Source organism: Schistocerca cancellata, chromosome 4 (genome assembly GCF_023864275.1).
Source record: "Schistocerca cancellata isolate TAMUIC-IGC-003103 chromosome 4, iqSchCanc2.1, whole genome shotgun sequence".
Lineage (NCBI taxonomy): Eukaryota > Metazoa > Arthropoda > Insecta > Orthoptera > Acrididae > Schistocerca > Schistocerca cancellata.
In genome coordinates, this window is record NC_064629.1 from 712,116,495 (window position 1) to 712,126,421 (window position 9,927).

Below are 9,927 nucleotides of genomic sequence, written 5' to 3' on the forward strand. Positions count from 1 at the left end.
CAAGGACTGCAGTGGGTCTGCACCTCTGGTGGCCCACCAATACCATAATCTCTACCAGGACTACAGTGGGTCTGCTCTGTGATGACCTACCTACCAATATTCTTCAGAACTTCGAATGACTCTGCTGTGGGTTTGCTCCATTGTGGCCCATTACCTGTCAGCATGTCAAGAGTCAGCACTGTCTTTCTGTTGGAAGGACAACACTACTTCTTCGAGACTGCATGGACATCCACTACTTCCGTCTGCATTGTCTTTTACTGCTCAGACTTTGATAAAAGAAACGGCAGTTTTACTGTGATGAATGATCAGGACTGTCTTTATGGACTGCGAGAAAATTTTAGCTGTTGACCAACATTGTATTAATAAGTGTGTGCATTTGATATCTTTCTTACTGTAATTATGAAAAATTTTTTCAAATCTGTATTGGCCACTGGCCAAAACAATTTGTAAAATTTTTTGTGGGGAGCATGGGGGCTATGTAAGTAGGCTGTTTATGTTTTCTCCTATGTAAGTAGGCTGTTTACGTTTTCTTATTGGCAAAGTTACGTAGCGCTCTATATGAAAATCACTGGCTGTGCTGTGTGCAGTCTGTGGCTAGTTTGCATTGTTGTCTGCCATTGTAGTGTTGGGCAGTTGGAGGTGAGCCGCCAGCAGTGGTGGATGTGGGGAGAGAGATGGCGGAGTTTTGTAATTTGTCATGAACTGCTATATATATATTATGACTATTAAGATAAATACATTGTTGGTTCTCTATTAAAATCTTTCATTTGCTAACTATCCCTATCAGTAGTTAGTGCCTTCTGTAGATTGAATCTTTTATTTAGCTGGCAGTAGTGGCGCTCGCTGTATTGCAGTAGTTCCAGTAACGAAGATTTTTGTGAGGTAAGTGATTTATGAAAGGTATAGGTTAATGTTAGTCAGGGCCATTCTTTTGTAGGGATTATTGGAAGTCAGATTGCGTTGCGCTAAAAATATTGTGTGTCAGGTTAAGCACAGTCTGTCAGGTTAAGCACAGTCTGTCAGTTTAAGCACAGTCTTGTATAATTTTTCTAAGGGGACGTTTCAAGTGGATGAATTGAAACGAGTGATTTAGAGTGACGAATCACGCTGTACCCTGTGCCAATCCGATGGAAGGGTTTGGGTTTGTCGAATGCTTGGAGAACGTTATCTGCTTTTAAATGTAATGCCAACTGTGAAGTACGGAAGAGGTTACGGTATGGTGGTGTTTTTCGTGGATAATGTGTGGTCCGCTTTATGCGCTTAGGAAAACACTGGAGACGATGACTGACTGTATCATCTACATCTACATAGATACTCCGCAATGCTCCGTACGGTGCGTGGTGGAGGGTACCCTGTACCACTACAAGCCATTTCCTCTCCTGTTCCACTCGCAGACAAAGCACCCTATCATAAAGCAGCATTTCTGAAGCAACGGTTTGTAGACAATAACAGTCCTGAAAGGGACTGGACTGACCAGGTTTCCGGCATGAACCCAATAGAACACCTTTCGGATGAGTTAGAACGTCGTCTTCGCCGCAGCCTCTGATATCGGCTCTTGATGAAGAATGGCTGACGTTCCGCCACAAACGTGCAGACGCCTCACTGAAAATGTCCCCAGCAGAGTCCGGGCCGTCATAATGGCAAAGGATGGATGTACCCCAGTTTAATTTCCTCTAATAGGTATCCAAATACTTTAGACCATATACCTCACCAAAACACCGTGAAAATAAAAGTTGAGAGATTCGAGACCACATGCAGGCTTACCAATATTAGTGCTTCACGCAGCTTTCGTGAGTGTAACAGGAAACGACGCAAATACCTTCCACCACATACATCATAAGATGGCTTGCAGAGTTTGGATGTAGACTCGTAGGTCATGTAAGGATAATCAAGGGGAGATTGTACAAATGCTATGTAAACACTGTCTACCCTCCATGAACTAACACACTTTAAATATTCAAAGATTTTGGTTCTGTGATTTCAGGTTTCTAAATTCGGGAAAGCAGATAAGCTCAAAATCGTTTTGAATTCAGAAAATTTATAAACAGAACACAGATAAAAAGGACACAGTTTCTTCTCCATCTATCCTATCTCCTACTGTCATTTGCAGCTGATAGAACGTTATTCCATGGCTAGAGAAAGAACAAAAGACAGAAATCTTGCATGCATAAATAAACAATCTTTGACAGAAACATTTTATTGTCAGTTGTAATAACAAAGACAGTCACAATAAAAACACTACTTTGACGGATACCATTCTCTTGTTCAAAGACCACAGATAGGATGTCACCCGTTCTCTATTCGGTAGAGGGTGGGGTATGGGTGGTGGGGAGAGGGGTAGGGGGAAGGGGGGAAATGAAGATTGTATAAAGATGGAAGACTTCCTTGGAAGTTACATTCGTGGAACTGTTAGAGGTTGTTGTCTCTGGGTAATATTTCAGACCTGCACAGTGTCAAAAAATTGTTCGGTGATGGGATGGTACGAATTGTTTGTGTCATTAGGGGTTTTGTCCACCCCTGGTAGCTGAGTGGTTAGCGCGACGGAATGTCATGCCTAACGGCCGGGTTCGATGCCCGGCTGGGTCGGAGATTTTCTCCACTCAGGGACTGGGTGTTGTGTTGCCCTTATCATCATATCATCCCCATCGACACGCAAGTAGCCGAAGTGGCGTCAACTCGAAAGACTTGCACCAGACGAACGGTCTACCCGACGGGAGGCCATAGCCACACAGCATTATTAGGGGTTTTAAAAGCTGATCCATAACTTCGGGAATTCTGTGGATCGAGATCTGATTTGTACAGCTGAAGCCCAATTGACCTCCACCTATATCTTTACCTTTAAATGCGAAAGTTTCCACCAGGTTCTGAACTCAGAACAGACAAAGCTAAGCCAGGATAACACTGCTTTTACTACAACTCACACACTTCAACGGCAATAAATTGATTTACTTTGGCTCCGAGTTTGGCGAACTCCAATATTTTTTAGGCGACTAACGCCGGCTGGATCACTGACTGCTAGCCCTGAACGGTCAACGGTTACGTTTGGAGCCGTCCTGTCGGTGAAAACGCAATCTGTTCACAAAGGGCCATAGAGTTTTCACCAGCCAGCCTGTCTAGCCGAAAATCCACCCCAGCATTCGCCCTCAGGTCAGTTTTGAACACAAACACAGCACCTGACGTTAATATTGCTGTCTCATAAAATATATGGTCATGCTCGCTAAAGAATACACGTAATGAAATCGAAAGTAGTGGAAATTTATAACAAATGCAGAAAATACATGCTGCTGTTGCAAGGACGCCCATACTCATGGGCAAGGGGGAGCGGGGGGGGGGGGGGAGTGGGGAGAGGGGGGAACGTCACGGCCCCCTCCTAGTTATCACGTAAAGTAAAAAGGTATAGTGTTCTCAGGTTTGTTTCCTTTCAAGTAAATGATTTAAAAGTGGGTATTACGAGGGTTTCTACCAGGGTCTGAACTGGAACTTTCTCATGGGCACTTAAAGCCGTCTTCCAAAATATTAATAATACTCTATACCCCAGGTTTAGCTCTTCTCCTCCCCTCCCCGCTCTCCATCAGACTATCGTTTGCTGTTGAAATCGGTAACCAAATGAAACTTGATACGATCGTTACAATATGCGCATAACACACTATTATACCACAGCAGTCGAATGAGAGAGAGCTGTATTTACTACTTTGCGATCCTACACTTTCAACGAACTAGTCAACTAGCGGAAAAGAGGTGAAAATGTTGAACTAATTACATAAATAGCTAAGCTGTGATTAAGGGTAAACGGTTTTTCAAACCAGATAATGCAGCTGCAATTCGTAGAATGCGTAATTGTAACCCACAAACGTCGATTTACTAGTGTTAAATACACACACCATTATAAATTCCGAACATTCTCGCCAATATAACTTTATTCACTTCGATATATCTGAAGTTAGATGAAACGATTCTCTTGACGAGTACATTAGAACCAAAATTGAAAAAAAAAGAACACAAATGTTGATTACAACGGACAATATGCACTGATTAACCAAAACTTTGACCGCCAACATAAGTTCTAAGTCTTCTATGATCAGTGTAAATTTGAATAGTCATTGTGGGTACTAGGACGCGTCATTGCGGAACACTAAAACCAACTAAAATACCGACGTTTCGACCGTCTTTGGATCAGTCCTGTTCAGGGGATTCAGGCGATGGTCTTCTCCTGTATACTGTCTTCTTTCTGTTAGGCTACTACTGGCATTACATTCTGCGATGCAACTGGAGAATTAGAGGTAAACATTGCTGTGTTGGGGAAGCTGTACAGTAGACTATTTCCTGTGCTACTCTGCAGGTGACTGGAAGGCAACAGTGAATTGGCAACTTGTACCCACGAGTAGTGTTTCCTGTAACAAGACGTTAGGGCGTTAAATTATTTCGATAGCCTCTCCTTATTTTTAGCTGATACATCCACAGCTGCCGAGCAAACGCATGATCACCCACAACCCTAGCGGCGTTCAGCTATAGCTGATTTGTTGTGTTGTCCCATTCGCAACAGACAATACTGTCGAGGCCCTGTGTCCCCCAGTAAGTTGGTGTAACTGAGTAACGACTGTAAATTGAAGAAGGATCTGTGTCATATCAGAATTCACGGAGGCTTCATGGAAGTCACCAATTCCAAGTAATAGTCTTCCAACGCAAGTTCTAATCGGTCTCTCGGTTTCATAAACACAGGCTTCGCAGAGCTCAAATCGAAGTTCTTAGAACCCTGCAGCACCGGGAGCATCTACGGAATCCTTTGTGTAGCTCAAAAGACCTCGGGTCTTGCGGCCGCTCTGGAATATTGGTTTAATTCCTACTGCGGCGGAGTAACTCGCCTACAAGGACGCTGTCGCTTCTCACACAAAGTAAGCGAGCAACAGGATGAAGTTCTTCTGTTCCTTTTTCTGATTTATCGTCACCATACCATACAGCTCGTTATATGTTGTTTCTATATCCGTTTGCTTGGAATATTGTCCGGTGCTTGTTCAGTTTATGTTGGAGGTTATCAGTGTCGCCAGTCCGATGAACTCGGCCTCTAATCGTTCTTTTGTTTTGCATAGTAGTGCAACTCCGCATACAGATATGTTGTTTCCTGCAAACTTTGTGTCCTAGTTTGTCGCTAGACGTCCTGTACGCTTCTACATTCAGAAAGGGAATAGCGCCGTCATTTTCTATTTCTAGCGTGAAATGTGTGTTTTTATGCAAACTGTTGGGGAGCTAATCTTTGCTGCGTTCTACTTCCCACGCGTTCATATGACAAACGTATCGTTCCGTACCTCAGCCAACAATGTGAACGCAATGGAGCAGAACTTACCGCTGTCTGTTCGAATGCTTCCATGAATAAGTCAGCTGCTGCAGGTAAGCAACAGAAGCTCATTGTCCCTCCACCTGTCTGATTATAGAATTTTCCCTGCCAAATAAAATATGTTGATGACATTAACAGTTCCACGAAGTCATAGATACAATCAACGTCCCGCTGCGGGGAAACGACTGGGCCCGAGTTCAAGCTGCCGATTCGCTATTGGCTACCAGTCACATGTCAAAGTAGCACAGGCGATAGTCTCCCGTACAACCACCCCTCTATAACAATCTTTACTTCGAATTGTTCAGCAGAATCACGGGATCTGAAGTTCGTAGTCATGTGACAACTAAAATAAGAGAGCAATAGGGGAAGGCCATCACTAGAATCCAGTAGTTAGTCGCCCTGAACAGGATCGCTACAAAAACAATCAGACGTCGGTATTTTAGTTCATAATGACGCGACCTAAAACTCAAAATATTTTTATTCGAATTATGGCCACCAAGATAACAATACGTTGGAGCACCTTCGGAACGCAATACAGCAGCGATTCGACAAGCACTTGAAAGGTTTCCGGAGGTATGTGGCACCAGATGTCTATTTAAAGGTCACACAATTACCGTACATTACAAAAAATGGTTCAAATGGCTCTGAGCACTTTGGGACTTAACTGCTAAGATCATCAGTCCCCTAGAGCTTAGAACTACTTAAACCTAACTAACCTAAGGACGTCACACACATCCATGCCCATGGCAGGATTCGAACCTGCGACCGTAGCGGTCTCGCGGTTCCAGACTGTAGCGCCTAGAAGCGCTAAGCCACCACGGTCGGCCCGTAAATTACAGATGGGTAGTTTGTGAGAGCGGAGTTGGCAAGCAGTAGCATTCCAGACGTGTTCCATCAGGTTCAGATCAGGCAAAATTCGTGTCCGAGACACCACTGTAACTCGATTCTGACCTTGAGACAGGGACAATTGTCCACAGCTATTACTGCGTCTACCACAGGCCTCGTAGATGACTAAGTGAATGTTCCACATATCGTAGTACCGCACCCACCAGCCTGTGTCCGTGGTGCGATGTAAGTTTCGAGTAGCCATTGGCCTGGATGATGGCGTATCCGAACACGACCATCGACCAGTGTAACAAGAAACGTGATTCATCCTGTAACGTAATTCACATTTTCTATTAACGTTTATGCATCGACTTACACAAAATAGGGGAAAAGAACAAAAACATGCACCTTCTGTGATGAAAAGACCCCACAACAGGAGTAGTAACAGACGTGTACCATCTAGCGCTACAGTCAATCAATCTGATGGTTTCTGAAACTCGGTCCATATCCACATTGCTGCTACCTGTTCAGTCTCACCTGTCTTACCTGGTTTGCAATCGTTCTGACGTAGCGCTCCAACTTACAGCACAAATACAATCATTGGACTAAATGACGAACCTGGGAAGAGCTCGGTTGGCCAGCAAGAACACACCCAATGCGTCTGTCACAAACAGACTCTATTGTTGACCCTTGTTTCCTCCAGTGAAGTCGGTGTACATCAGTAGCAATTGCAAATCAAAGATAAATATGCGTGACACCAGAATTAACGGAGCTGTCGCGGAAGCCACTAATTCAAAATAATCGTGTTCCCAACGTTAGTAGAACGACTTCAATGGGATATCAAACAGAAGGTGCTGCGACACGGGACTTTGTAAGAGATACTCGAGGGTAGTTCTGGTATTGCTTAGCAGCTCGACTTAAGAGATTCTCCGCGCATAGTTTTAAAGTTTCTCATTCAATTGCAACAAGAAGGCTATCAGCAACTGTCTACCATAACAGAGTATATTCAGAGTAAGATACTAAGCGTAATCCTACTAACCACTAACAATGCGAGACGTGTGGTAATAGCACCACATGAGCTTTGTTCTTCTGGTTTTACCACCGCTAAAACTGTGCTTATGGTCAGGTTAAAAATTCAACTTTTGAACAGGAATCAGTCACTTCCTACGCAACTGTATATAGTTATATTTCGCAAATGTGAGATGAACTAACAATAAAGCCTATTGCGCCGCTGAAGTTGAGCAGTTAGTATCTACATGGTCTGACATCGGCCAACACCCTTTGCTATCTATGTAGAACTAGGAGACACTGCCGCTATTTGTAACCTTTTTGTCGCCTATGATGTAAGATACTCTGCTTGTCCCAAAATTCATGATCCATCTAGTTTGATGCCGTACACTTGTTAAACACGCATGAACTCACTCAGAACCCTATTTGTAGTTATTTCGCGCCGGCCGGAGTCGCCGAGCGGTTCTAGGAGCTACAGTGTGGAACTGCGCGACCGCTTCAGTCGCAGGTTCGAATCCTACCTCTGGCATTGATGTGTGTGATGTCCTTAGGTTAGTTAGGTTTAAGTAGTTCTAAGTTCTAGGGGACTGATGACCACAGCAGTTAAGTCCCATAGTGCTCAGAGCTATTTGAACCATTTTTGAACCTTCAGCTGTTGACGGGCGCTCATATATATATATCAACGGGGACAGATGAAAATGTGTTCCCCGACCGGGACTCGAACCCGGGATCTCCTGCTAGCATGGCAGACGCTCTATCCATAGGGCACAGACGATAGTGCGACTGAAGGGACTATCTAGCGCACGCCTCCCGCGAGACCCACATTCTCACCTTATATGTCCACACACTACATTCGTAGTGTCCCTACCCAACACACTCATTACTCGTGGAAGACATTCTTACCAAGTCCCGTAAGAGTTCGGGTAATATGTGTGCATCCGCACAGTGGAGGAAGGTCATGGCCGGTATTGCCAGAACTGGGTACTTATATGGATATAGTGTCTGTTCTTTCGGACTCCATTATAGAGCCTCCATCAGCTTGAATAGTCTCCTGCAGATATGTAGGGTCCATAGATTCTTGAGGTTGTCTCCATACCCGTACACGTCCATCTGCTCGATACAATTTGAAACGAGACTCGTCCGACCAGGCAACATGTTTCCAGTCATCAACAGTACAATGTCGGTGTTGACGGGCCTAGGCGAGGCGTAAGGCTTTCTGTCGTGCAGGCATCAAGGGCACACGAATGGGCCTTCAGCTCCGAAAGCCCATATCGATGATGTTTCGTTGAATGGTTCGCACGCTGACCCTTGTTGATGGCCCAGCATTTAAATCTGCAGAAATTTGTGGAAGGGTTGCACTTCTGTCACGCTGAACGATTCTTTTCAGTGGTCGTTGGTCCCGTTCTTGCAGGATCGTTTTCTGCCCGCACCGATGTCGGATTCCTGGCATTCACGGTACACTCGTGAAACGCTCATACGGGAAAATCCCCACTTCATCGCTACCTCGCTACCTCGCTGTGTCCCATCGCTCGTGCGCCGACTATAACACCACGTTCAACTCACTTAAATCTTGATTACCTTCCATTTGAGTAGCATTAACCGATATAACAACTGCGCTAGACACTTATTGTCATATATAGGCGTTTACGACCGCAGCGCCGTATTATGCCTGTTTACATATCTCTGTATTTGAATACGCATGCCTATACCAGTTTCTTTGTCGCTTCAGTGTATATTAAATGATTTAAGTAATAATCACCACTTGTCGGCGTTCTGCACTGCCCAAGGGCGTGAGCGGACTACCCTACCGCAATCTGATAACTATGCGAGCCGTGGATCAAAGGCGCTGTTCCTCCGCTGCCATTCGCTTGTCGGCGGGCGGTCGCGCCAGTCCGCCGCGAATAGCAGCATCTCTACAGTAGTTCCTGGGATTAGGCCGTACACAAAGCGAGTAGGGACCTTCAGTTTATACATGCAGAAAAGGGAAGAGATGCATATAGCAACCAGCAACTGAATCCAGACATACAGACAGCGACACTCGACGGGGGACTTCAATGTATATGTATAGGAGGAGAATAAATTTTAGTAATAATAATTATTTCGTGTGGCTCAAAGTCCTGATGCAAGTCTTTCAATTGAATGTCACTTCAGCGACTTGGGTCTCCCTACCCAGTTATCCGACTGGGAATAGACGACGCGCAGCAGAACGTGGAATCCGAAACATGTGTCGTTTGCGGCAAATCTCCACCATCGTTTGGAGGTGTTTGCTAGGTTAAAAAACAGAGACAAAAGTCCACGGACCGGTAATTTATCCACGAAAGAAATGGCGTACAGAACATTTATTCAATCGGTTGTTGAGTACTGTGTGTCAATCTGTGAACCTTGCGAGGTGGAATTAGGAAAAGAGATTTAGAATATCCCACCAAAAGTGGCACGTTTCGTCAAAAAAAAAAAATAAAAAATCCAGTGACAGACGCTACAAGAGGGGCACTGAAAATCACGGAGAAGTCTACTGTCGAAATTCCGAAAGCCTGTTTTCCAAGAAGGCTCGGACAACATATTTCTCCCTTTATTCCCTCCGACATACTTCTCTAAAAACGGCTACGACAAGAAATTCAGGAAGATTAGAGTTCACGCGGAGGTTTATCGACGATTGTGAGATCGTATCGCGCCCCAAGAATGAAATTTGGCATGATTTCCACAAAACTTGTTGTATCTCAATGTTTTAGGGTGGACTGCTTTGAAATCTAAAAGGTATACAT